This window comes from Lingula anatina, chromosome 2 (genome assembly GCF_051362555.1).
Source record: "Lingula anatina isolate TDL-2025a chromosome 2, LinAna3.0, whole genome shotgun sequence".
Lineage (NCBI taxonomy): Eukaryota > Metazoa > Brachiopoda > Lingulata > Lingulida > Lingulidae > Lingula > Lingula anatina.
The window spans coordinates 23,091,073-23,104,201 of record NC_141768.1 but is presented as its reverse complement, the minus strand read 5'-3'; the positions used below and the strand labels follow the sequence as shown (position 1 = coordinate 23,104,201).

At 33.4% G+C, this 13,129-nt stretch overlaps 1 protein-coding gene across 7 annotated transcripts in view; it reads left to right on the top strand.

The window, feature by feature from the left end:
• The first annotated feature begins 504 nt into the window (after positions 1-504).
• LOC106164878 (glutamate receptor ionotropic, NMDA 2B-like) overlaps positions 505-13,129 on the top strand; it is a 28,946-nt gene continuing 16,321 nt past the window's right edge. Inside the window, exon 1 of one of the 7 annotated variants that reach the window (XM_087003379.1) lies at positions 505-568. The gene's annotated coding sequence lies outside the window, so the exon portion shown is untranslated. Of the gene's footprint in view, positions 569-2,814; positions 3,162-8,352; positions 8,704-13,129 lie in introns of those variants that run through there. The other 6 variants (XM_087003380.1, XM_087003382.1, XM_087003377.1 and 3 more) reach the window with 6 other exon arrangements.

Below are 13,129 nucleotides of genomic sequence, written 5' to 3'. Positions count from 1 at the left end.
TTTGGGGATGATACGTATTACCATTGAGATGCCACTCTGCGTCTAAGCTATACAAGCAGCAATAATATAAGGATTACCACTGAGACACACACTACGTCAGAGTTAGGCAAGTTGCGTCACACACATAGGCAATTACATCTTACGTCTTGCAGTTTTTATATAGATCTATCGATATTTTTCTGGAAAGTGTTTCTAAGCACATGGGATGTCAATTGTTTATTGTTTCTTACAGGTTATGTCCTTCGTGTAGGTTTGTGCTCCGAGTCATTTACTAGTTAAGGTATAAATTAGTGTAGAGTGTGAGGGAATTGCAAAAAAATGTGATTGCTTGACAAACTTGATAAAATTCTTATTTCATTTGTGCATTACATCAAGTTAGGAACAAATGATTTCAGTTATTCAAGCAGTATCTTGTTAATATGAAGTGTACTTTTTTGTACATGTTAAATTTGGGTTATGAATATCTATGCTTTTATTCTGGCATTTTTACCTCCAGACAAATATACCCTCTCAGCAATCCCAGTCCCAGCATATGTTTGTCATTCCTGTGGATTCTGTAGTGCCAAGAGTAAGTAATAAGTAGTTAAAATAAGGTGGGTTAGAATTTCTTGCTTTATCTAGGAAACTACATTTATCTACAATAACTAAATTTGATGGCTCATACTGGCATGCTGTCAAGACATTTGTTTATGCCAAGCTGCTGTTGTAAATTTTCAAAATTTACGATTCTTAAGTAATTATCACACAATTTATAATCTGGCATACATGTAAATTACATTTACAGTTCCAAATACAGATTGCCTGAAAAAACTTAATTGGTTACATGTAAGTTTGGATTTACTTAATCAATCAGGCAGTAACTTTCCTTTTTCTCCATGAGTTGAAGAATCTTCAGTCATAAAGGCCTGGTAGTTAAAAAAAAGTGTGCTCGTTATAAAGAGCTGGTGCTTTTAAAAAGGTATGCTCATCATAAAAAGATATGCTTCGTTCTGTAGATTAGATTTCACCAACTGACATTCAGCTGTCTTTCTTTTTATGTACAGACACAGATGTGTCTGTACATATAGCCATTACCACTATGTTCAGAATCTCATAATTGAGCATATTAGAATTTTTTGTTGTTGTTGTTGTTGTTGTCTGCACATTTGACAGCTTTGCTGCCTTGTTTCTTTTTGTATTTTATTTTGGTTAATAGTTTTGTGAAATTAAGTTGAATTAAATTAAAGTGGAAAGAAAGAAATGTATCTGAATATTCAAAACAATAGAGACATTTTTTGTTTGAGAAAAGCAAAAGATATGATTGACATTATTTATCAGTGAAATGTGATTGTATATTGTTTGTAGCTTGATTTCGGCTGTAATTTCCCATAACGATAATTGCAAAGTTTTACTGAAGTATTAGCACTGCTAATAGGGTAAAAATATAATTTTAGGGTTTTTTTTTTACTCTCAAATTGAAATTATTTTGCAAGTAACACTGTCAAATGGTTTAGTTCAGATAATACCAAATACCTTATTCTACACCATAAAGTGATTTTTCTTGAAAACAGAAAAGTTTTTAGGAGATGCTATGAACAGCTCAAATCTGCCCCTTGAAAATTGAATTAGAACATGTAAAGTATTACATGTCGATGAATTTGTTAGAACTGTTAGAATAGTATTCTGAATAATCAGCTGAAAAAAAATTTGTGGCAACTTGTACTTGAAGTGCCAGTAAAGGTGAAGGTCATATCAGAAATGCCATGTCTTATTATACATCAAAGAACTAACTTATCCTGAACTGGTAAGGGCAGAAACCTTTTTGTACTGCAGGTTGTCTGACTCCAGTGGCAGGTAAAGTGGTTTTTTATCACATGATTTGTTACACTTGGGTTGTTTTTTGAAGAAATTACCCCATGAAGATTATTTTTCTCTGAAATATTAAGGTCAGTGGTGTTTTTGTGGGTATGAAATAAATACCCTGGTTTTATAGATGATAAAGTTATTTCCCTATTCCCAGTGTTTAAATGGTAATATATAAAAAGGTATTTACTTTTACTAATTTGATATAAATATGTTCAAGTAAAACTAGTATACTTTCGCTGTTTTTTTTTAAATATATATATATATACTGGTGTGTGTGTGTGTTTGTGTGTGTGTGTGTGTACAGTATATATGTATACAAATTTTGCTTATTTTTTATATCTTTCAAAATATCATGAATAATGTAAGCTAAGAAACATTTCTTTGTCACGTATAATTAAGGTAAAGTTGTCAAGATGTTTAATCTTTCGTTCTCATTCAGATTAAAAATCAAGTGGAATTTGCTTTCATCCTGATATTGATTCAAAGTGATCAATTTTAGTTGGAACTCAGATGTAGGGAGACAGGGATGAAATACATGTTTATTCAAGTATAATCATGATCCTCTCCCTAGAGAGTTTTTTTCATTTTGTGGCTTTATGTTTTAAGTTGAAGTCAAAGTCTTGGTCCCATTAAAGATCAGAAAGATGGGATGCAGCATGCATGATATGGAAAGGAGGAACTGTTAGGATCAATAATAAAAAACGTCAAGCCCAAACCAGAAAATAAACCAGTTTACACACGGCAAACTGGATTTACTTGTACATTGAGGACCAGTGCCACTGACTCTTTAACTTTGTAGGAATTCTTCCTGTGCTTTAAATTCACAAGTACATGTACCTTTCTAATGCAAACACTTACAGTCCATGGAAAATAGGTGAACGAAATTCCAATTCAAACTGTCTAGTGGGAACAATCCAGTTCTGCCTAGAGTGTATACTATCACCTTTCTTGTCAGATATTATATTGCATCTCATGTGCTAGTCGTAATTAGGTACAGGGCTAGTTAATAGCATTCAAGAATTGCTGCGAATAAACTTGCAAGAAAATTACTCATCCGTTTTGTGATCAGTGAATGTCTTCACCCAATATTGATCCAAACCCTCACTGCCAGGTACGTGCCTTACCCCTGTGTGATTGTGATCTAGGGGCGGTGGATAGCTATGGGTAGTTAAAGGTGCGAGCTGGTGAAGGATTAAGTTTCGCTGTCCAGGAAATGTGGTGTGTATATCAATAAACTCAGACCTACCTTACCTCCATTATACAAACTGCTTTACTCAGAGGGATTTCCTGGCATACAGATGTCAATAATTAGACAGGTAAGAACTTTGTACGGGTGTGTTGTAGTTTTGAAATCTTGCAATATTTTTTTATCGTTATGGTTCTGATTCTGGTTACCAAAAAAAGGTCTGTGGATTCAGTAAGTTTACTATTTGCAAATAATCACAAAATGATTTTGAATCAAATCAAACTTTTTAAAATAACAACATAGTTAAAATCACAGTGTACTGGTGTTAAATGGTCTGTAACATATTTTAAGGCCTTGCTCTGGATGAAACATAAATATTTTAATTTTTGAAATAAGTTCTTGTTGGATTAATTGAGCAAGACTACTCCTACACAAAAATACATTTTGTCACTGCTGATTAAAAAAAAAGAAAAAATTCTCAATATTTGCAAGAAATGTTATCGTAATGAGGTAAGTAAAAATGTTTTCATAATTGAACCTTAATTGTCATCTGCAACATTTTGTTTTTGGAAGTCTAAAATTTCTCACATAATGTCAGTACAGTGTGTGCCAGCTAAATGAAACATGTTTTCCTCATAGCAATTAGTGTATAAAATACCCATCTTGTAAATCAGGAAATTGTGTCCTTTATAATAATAGAACTAGCCATCAGGAGCACCATATTAATATGGATAGAAGTCCCCTCATGCTTTTTTTTCTTTTTTTTTTGTGGGCTGTTGATAAATGATGATTTGGTTCTGGGTTCACTAATGCATGGACCATGTCTGCCATGTGTTATTGGACAGAGCTTGTGTACGGAATATTACAGTAGAGTTAATGATCACTAATGGGGCACTTTTAGACCTGTAAATAGGATGCTGGTAGCATTTTGTTTCTGTGGACAAAATTAATGATTAATTCTGGTCAATTTCACTGCACACAGAAATGGTATTTTGATAGACCAATCACTGAAATTAATTCTTAATCAGTTAAATTATGGATTGCAATGAAAGCTAACTAGAAAACTGATGCTACTTTAGTGAGAAGATGTTTAAATTTCACGTGTGTTTTAGGAGTAATAGATATGTTAAGTCTAAAACCATTGAAACAAAGGAAGACTTTAAGTTAAGAGTAAACTTAACAGCAGAGTATGAATTTAGATAAACTATGATAGATGTCATAACAGTTTATTTGGTGTAATGACACTGTGTCATAATGTAGATATACTTTAATATTATTGGTATGTTTCCTTTATTTTACGCTTATTACAGGTAGAAACTGTCATACCAGAAGAAAAAAGTTGCATTCAGATGTAAAAATTGATTCAGCAAATATGTTTTAGTTTGATTTTGGCAAGACCTTTATATCTGAATTTGATATAAATGCAAATACTGAAAGTTGGACAAATAGCTTAAGGCTTTTGTTGTAATATTGATATCAAAATTGTTTACTCAGTAATATCTGAATTTTTTACAAAGAATTAAGTCAAGGCATGTCATTTTTTTACATCATTAATTTATGGGGAAAGTAATTTAGGAGGAGAGCATCTGTTACATTTACCATGTTTTGGCATTTTTGTATAGATTTATCACACTCATTTTAGAGTAACAATTAAATTACCATTTTGGATCAATCACAACTGAAGGGATGGCATTGTTGCTGTTAGACTTTATTTTAGATAGTATCTGATTTAGTTTAATACTAAAAAAAAAGAGCAATAAGATAAAATGTGGAGCAAAAAAAAAAAAAAAAAAAAAAGATACAGCAATAATGTATATCTGAATCACAAAGCAATTTGTACTAATGGCCATCATGTGATGGGGTAACAAAATTCACTCTTTCTATAAAGAAGTGCATTGTGGATGAATTTTAAAATTTGGTTGCCAGAATGAAAACCTTTTTCCAGAGCTATGTCTCAGTAAGCGGGCACAGATATTGCACCTCAGAGAATCAGATAAGGTAATTATCAGAATTGCTGGCAGATGCTCATCGCCTTTTTGAATGTCACTTACACTCACACCACAGCTGCTGTTGGGGAAGTTTTAACTGCCAACAAGATAGACTGTGACACCTTATTTAATTCCTTGTGTAATCTTTAAAAAATCGTTTGTGGGCATTTTTTTTTTTGCAGTCTGTCTGCTGTTTTTATGTGTATGTGCAGGTGGCACTAGGCTGTGTGCTGTTAATGCATGTAGATGCACACATATAAACTATACATATTTAATACATATTACAATGTAAACTATTGTTCTTTCATGAAGCTTGAAAATAACACACACCGCTTCCATTGTTTAACTCATCCATGATGGTGGTACATTGTATAATGCTGAGGATACCTCTGGTTTACTTGACAATGAGTACAGATGGATGCATGGTAAACATCATTTCAATGCACACTGAATGCATTTCTGATGCCAGTAGTGGTTGGTTCATTGAATTATGACAATGATAGGTATAAAAGTGTATTATTTAAAGATAATATAATGAAAATGAATAGACTCATCATCCCAATTCAAAATATCTTAAATTTTTTTATGTACAGACACTTTTTGTATATTCTGTCAATGCTGTTGTCATCATTGTTGTTTGACACATATGCATGCATGCATACAACCCATAACTACAAAATCAAATTTGTGTTTCAAATTTATTGGCAGTTTTGTGTATGAAGATGTTAAAAGATTTAATGTACGACCAACTTTACTGTTCAATGTAAAACTTGTGCTCAAAAAATGTTTATATATACATTATAATTATTTACTCATCATAGTGGTTTTAGATTATGGTATTTCTGTTTAATTAAGTGAGATTTTCTAATAAAGCAATTAACAGTTTATCCAAGAAGTTAAATATATAACTCCTTGGTATGTCTAAGACTGTTTCTTTGTTCTGAATATGCCATCCTTGACTCCTAGAGAACACATCATCTTTTTTTCTGCCAAACAAGATGCAACATGTAGCTCTTTTCTAGCTTTTTCAACACCTGAGCTTTGTTTGCGATTGAGCTTTGATTGAAAGTTCACACAGAATGTTGATACCATCTTATTGAATAATTAATACAGGGATATGTAGACACAGCCTTTTGGTATTAGCTTATTTATAGTTTATTGTTATTAATAGGGCATTAATATGAGATGATAGCCAGGTAAATTTTAACCATGAGAAGTCACCTGGATGCAAGTTCTTGTTTGTATATTTATCTCGGGCCTCCTACTTCTCAGATGAAGTTATATTTCATATTCGTTAGAGCTTGGTATAAACTGTGGGATGTAGTCGTAATTAATTTGATTTGGGAATATAGTAATTCTGTCTGTATTTCAAGATGAGGAGGGATATTGAAGAACACTATATTTTTAAATTACAACAGATTTATTTAAGATCCAAAAATCGATAGATTTCAAATATTTATTACAGATTTGGTTAAGGTAAGTATTTCATATAAGAAATAGCAAATAACTTAGCATGCACAAAGATATTTTCTATCACAAAATGTAAATTTGTCCAAAAAATGTCAACTTTTTATTCGGGCAATAAAACTACAAATAAAGGTTTTAAAAGATGTACAAAATATAAGGTGGGTAGCATGTATTCATCATTTCCGATTACCAATTAGAAGTGAAGTTACTGGCATTATGTAGCTGGTATGGGCAGTGACCAGTAAGAAGGGCCAAGCAGTCAGAACATGCTGTCTCGTATCATACTCCACTTGGACAACTCTATTTCATTGAGCAGAACATTTTTATCCCCAGAGGAGAACTGAATATGAGATAACTGTGAGAAACCATGTTAAGATGTTTTGTTTTAGTTGTACTAGTAGATACGGAGACAAGCTACACTGGACAGTTAAAGGGCAGCTAGTCGGCATTCAAGAGGTCACACTCATGCACCAGGGAGGTCTTTATTTAATTCAGCGAAAATTCTTTTTATCAGAAACTTCTGGGAAGGCTACTTAAAAAATTATATTGGGAATGAATGATTGTAATGAAATAGATGTTTTGATGTTTTACTGTATACCTCACCTCAAGTGAAAATGGCTTCATTCCTTTTTCCCTAGACTGCAGTAGGGGGAGCATAATTTGATTCTGTAGATGACTTTTTATCAGAAACTCATTAATTTGCCTTAAATTCTATTTTAGTGATAATTTGATTAGCCAAAATGTAGTTAACATGTTTTTGTTTGTGATTCTTCTCCATGAATGGACAGGTCACGCAGTGCTTTTCTCAACATGAACATGCAGCTTTATTTAATTTTGTTGAAACTATGTCTGCTAGACTGGTATGATTGAAAGGTGGTCCCCATATCAGTAATAATCCATGACTGGATTGAGTCTGCTGGCTGTCTGCATTAGAACTGTTGATTCTAAAAAGAATATAATATAAATACCACGCATGGGCCACTGGGGATATGCTCATAGAAATGAAGTAACTCTCCTGTTTCATTTGGTAACTGATGAGGGACCAAGAGATGATGATCCAGAGTCATTCCTTTGTGCAAGATTGTGTGTGCACTTGAATACAAAACAAGGCAGCAAAGCTGTGAAATGTGCACACATAAATCAGAATATATGATGTAGAAAACAGGTGATTTTGTGGAGTTTAAAGCAACATAATATGCTTAATAACATTATCACCAAATTTTTTGTGCACAAAAGGTAGCATGGGCTCTTTTTCAGACTTATTTGTATAACCATCAGCTTTTATATATTCTACTCACGCCAAGAGGAGACATGTAAAACTCTTGATCTGATTGTATTCAGCAAGAGTCCCCATTGTTGGATTGATCTACAACTTCAGTGGTGCTCAGGCAGATATCTTTAGTTACAAAAATGCTGGGATATACTGTCATATTTTTGTTGAGATGTACCATATATTTATACATTATGCTTGCAATCAAGTACAGTGTAGTTTACACAGAAAATTTAATTTATCCATGTGATGAGTTGGCCCTTTTGTCTTTGCAATTCCACATAGTGGTAAAATTACATAATCGGTCTTCGTTTATTTGTCTGGCACACAATTAAGCTGTGGTTAGGAGGGGTTTCCAAAAATTGGTTTTTTGTAGTAGAGCAAGCAGTCTTTGTTCATCCACACAAAAAGGTCATTCTTTCTAATCCTAACTGAACTGGTTTTGTGTAAATCAGAAAAAGGAATTAGTTGACTGCTCACATATTGCAGTACTTACAACAAATGGAATCACTATTTTTGCTATATCCATATTGTTAAAAAATGGATCAATCTTTATTTTGAGGCTAGCCTAGACTGATATCATGGCTTATATAAATGCAGCAAACAAAGATATATACAAAAACCCCAAGGCGGCAGGCATATCAGCTTTGGCTTGTAAGTACTGATAAGAATCCCTTTGAAAGTAGTGAAGGCCAGTCACACCTGGTCATCCACTGCTGGGTTTTGACCAGTCTGAGTACTCCATAATGGCCAGCACATGGTGGTAATAGAGGAAAGAATGCAGCAGGTTGCCAGTCAGGGGTATCTACACACACATTATTAGGTGTGCATGTTTTTCAGTCCCACCTTGCCTGGACACAAATAAAAGTGGATGTTTTCTTTGCTCTCTAGTCTATACTGAGTTGCTATAAATGATGGATGAAAGGAGAATGGGCCCCATATTGCAAGTAAGTAAAACAGGTTTGGTAAGGAATATTCCATCTTTTTTCTCTCTTTTTCTCTTTGTCATTTTTTTCTCCACAAAACTTTTTGTCCCCTCTGTGCCTTCCAAAATGGCAATTGAGTAAATGCTTCTTTTTTATTCTTTCTTTCTTTCTTTTCTTTTCTTTTTTTTTTTTTTTTACATTTTTTTGAGATATGAAGAGACAAAAATGTTTCTTTTTATTTGCTCAAGCTGGGGGAGAAAGGGGTAGCATTTTGTTGTATCATACATTGCTGTATGATATTGTTATAACATGTATTTATATTTTATTTAAGGCAAAAAACTTTGTTTCATAACTTTAAATTTTATGTTTTAAATTTAATGTGTGGACTAGTAGATAAAATATTAAATTCAGTAAGCTTGAAGAAAATAATATAATCACAGATGACAGGCAAAGGTTCACTAGTAGAAATGATAAGTTTTTATAAAACTTAAAAAGTTTGTTATGAATGGAGATAAGGTTGATGTCATTTTTTTTTTTTTTTGTTGGCAAATCAGTTTGTCATGTAGGTGAACAGTTCACATGTGTTCATCAGATTTTGACAGTGCATGGTATTTGTGCCTTGAATAAAGACTGCATTCCTACAGATTCAGATCGATCCATCTGGATCAACCTAACTCCCTGGGGGTTCATGCTAAATTGCTGTAAGCCCAGCATGCACGGAAGTTAATTACCCCCTTACAGCTTTTAGGAGGCAGGACAGACATTTAAGCCGGCTAAGCTGACAGTAATGTAGAGTGAGACTCCCCACGGGGATAGATCGATCTAAAATCTGTGGGAATGCAGTGTAAGTCTTGGTCGGCCCTGGTTTTGCTGTGGAATGATTGTGGTTAACGTAAAATCTTGCTGTATCAGATCACAACAATGCATCTGCTTAATTTGCTTAAACTAGACTTTGAAAATAAACACCTTATTTTTTCAAAATGTTTAATTGCTATCAAATGTGATATACATGTATGGTTTATGTCAAGCTGTTTTACAACATATCTGACCCACTATTGATAATTTTGGTAGACAGGACAAGCCATCAATGAGAAATCATTTTATATGAATAGGCCCTTAACCAGGAACTTCAAAGGGGGAAGAGGGGGGTCTTGAAAAGGGGACATTTTACCAAACATTTGTGTATGTAGATCAAATTTTAACCCAGAGCAAACTCTTTCTCCTTCAAAATTTTTTAGCCCCCATCGCCCAATTTACAGGCTGTTGAATTAGTAAATGGAGGCCAGTCTGCTAATTTTAGAAAATAATTTCTTTGGTCAAATTGATCGCACTGTTTGAAATGTTTGAACAAGTACCGTACATTGAGTTAATAAGTCATGGAGATGGTTAACATGCTTTTTTGACATGTTAACTTGCATAAGTTCCTCTCAGCAGTCTAAGATCCATGAACTGATTATTCAGCTGTTCCATAGAAGAACCCTGACAACAGCTAGCTATTTGTATTTTAATCTAAACACTGTGAAAGGTTATAGACATAACTCCATCAGCCTCTGGACTTATAATTGAGCTTCCATAAATCTGACTTAGCCAGTGCACTGAAACAGGCTAAGACATTATATGTGGGGACCTTTTACATCACCTGGTGCTGATGATTTATTTTGGTGTGCTTTCATATCCTGTCATGAACAAAGATTTCCCATGGGTTTCTCATTTTTTATTTATTTATTTTTTTTTATCGTAGCAGCATAAGTATGACCAAAATGTACAGAGTATCATATTCTTTTACTTGTGTTGTCTGTCAGGAGGTGGTAACCATTTATTAAAATACTACCTGATTATAAACATATCCTGCTGCTATACTGACTAGACTGTCAGATCCCTTAGAAGAATTCTTACTAGGCACTGTTGAAATCCAGTCATACAAATCACCAGATTCTCAAAGTTGTTCCTGCAGCTTCATCCATTTGGATGAAAATCAATTCAAGTATCTTTTTTATTATTTCTAAATCATTTTTTCAATTTTTTACCTTAATAAAATTAAATAAAGAAAAGAAAAATTAATAAATGAACTCTGAATAAAAAAGTAGAAATTTAAACTAGAAAAACCTGAGAGAGTGCAGACCTCTGCCAAGACAACTCAGTTCACAAACCATCAGTCATCGATTAATTAGTCAATTAATCCATTAGCTCAGTTCTCATTATTAGTTATTAATTATCAATAAATTGATTCAGTTAAATTCTCATCATCATCAAGTAACAGATAATCAACTAATTATTTAATTAACTAATTCTAATTAAAACTAATCACCAACCAAATATAGCCCATTTCCCTTGAATACTTATGGTTGTCAAAAACCCTCCATAACTTTCTTGCATAATGTTGCTAACAGACAGAAAGGTATGTCAATATTCATTTGAAATCTAATTATTATACAATTACTATATTCATATTAATCTGATTATTTTAATTTCTTTTTGTATATTTGCCTGTGCATTTATATTATTTTTCACTGACCTGTGTGTAGGTTTTATAGTTTCTGTTGTGGTTTTCCCAGTTGTCTGCTGGGGGATAATTAAATTATTACAGTGGCAATCCATTACAGATTCCAAGAAATCAGTTGTTTACGGCCCCAGAACGGGTTACAAAGTATCTAGTGTTAAGTGTATTTAGTAGCTGCATTGATTTAAACAAGTCCAGTTCTTGGTTTTTTGTTTTTATAGTTTTTAGTTGTACATGTGCATATAAAAACAGGAATACATTGTAGATATCACATTCTATCAGTTTATAGATCTTACACACTTTTGGTCACAGGTGTTTTTTCCCACCTTGCTTGAGAGTGGTAAATTCTAGATTAATTACCAGTAATTGATTTACAAATAAAGTTTCAAAAATGGGGGTGAGTAGTAATAGCATAACAATTTAGGAAATATAGAATCAATAATTTGTCACATGACATTTTCATTTTTAAGTCACAAACCTGTTTTTATAGTTTTTGATGTAGGCCATAAATAGACTTAAGTTTAACAGCCGGAGACCCGGATGAGAGCTGACCGAACTGTTTATGATCTACATGCATATGTCTAATGTGATGCTTGTGACAAGTAATTTTACATTCGCACCATGAAATTGCAGTTTGAGCCCTTAAATTTGTTGATTGCAAGCATAAACCTGTGGTTCCAGATTCTCATTTAAAAACTGAAATATGCACCTTGGTTTAATGTGTATAAAATTAAGGTCTGTATTAATTTCAGGACATTGGGCCTAACTCACAATAGTATGTTGTTCTAAATTGTAAGACCAAATAATTTGGTAATTTCAATTAAGGATAAATCAAATGGCATTAAAAGTTCACATCAACTTTTTTTCTCTCTGTTTCTGTCTCTCTTCTCATTCTCTCTTTTTTTTTCTTTCAATTTAAAGTTACTATTGGCCTGAGAGAGGTAAGCCTTAATGTTCATTACAGTCAGGTGAAATGCGTGGCTGGTTAACTATGAGCTCTCTGTCTGCAGGGCACAGAGATAAAGATTTAATTGAGAGGACTGAAAACAGGATGTTTGAGGCCTCCTACCTTTGGGTGCATGAAACTGTTTTTTTGGTGCTCTCAGAATTATTCAAGGTTAGGCCCCTCTCCCCCTAGACACAGGTATATGATATTTTAGATATATATACATATATATATATATATATATCAGTGTGCATTGTTATTCCTGGCACCATGTATTTTCCTTTCAATTATTCTACTAATACTTACAGATTCCCCCCTCCCCCAACCCCCCCCCTCAAAAAAAAAAAAAAAAAAGTTTAAATTTCATGAAAAAACTATGTAAAAATAATAGTGAATATACGTAATTTTGACAGTAATTTGTAAATTGAGTTCTAGTCTCTCCGGGAGATGAATGAAGGTGAAGTATGTTGAAAAACTCTTCCCTCTTCATTACCATACATGTGCATGGTAGTTCAGGTAGTTAAATTGTGACGTGAGGGTTCCCAGTAATTGATTAAAAAAGCAAGAGGTGTCAGAAATCACTGCTCTGGAATTCAAGCATAATTGAAGAATGTTGTACTAATAAGCACTACATGTAATCAGTGATACCAGCCAGTCTCTTATCTGTATAGTTGAAGTGGTGTTCACACTATAGATTATGCCACACTGTTTTTTCTGGCTCTTCTTCTGCTTCCCGTCCATGGCAACGAAGCCAATTGTGAGGATTTACGAGACAACAGACTGTGTAAAAGTTAACCATAGTGATTTTTTGTAGCATCAGATAACAGATAGTTTGGAAGAAATAAATCCTAATGAGAATTCACAACATCAGCTAACTTCCTTCATAATGTCACACGTCTCAGTTAAGGAGGATGGGTTTGTGAACAGTAGTTAAATTTTTACCACCTGAAATCTTCGAAATGTCACTTCACCCTTTTAATGTAGCAAGCTGTGAATGGTAT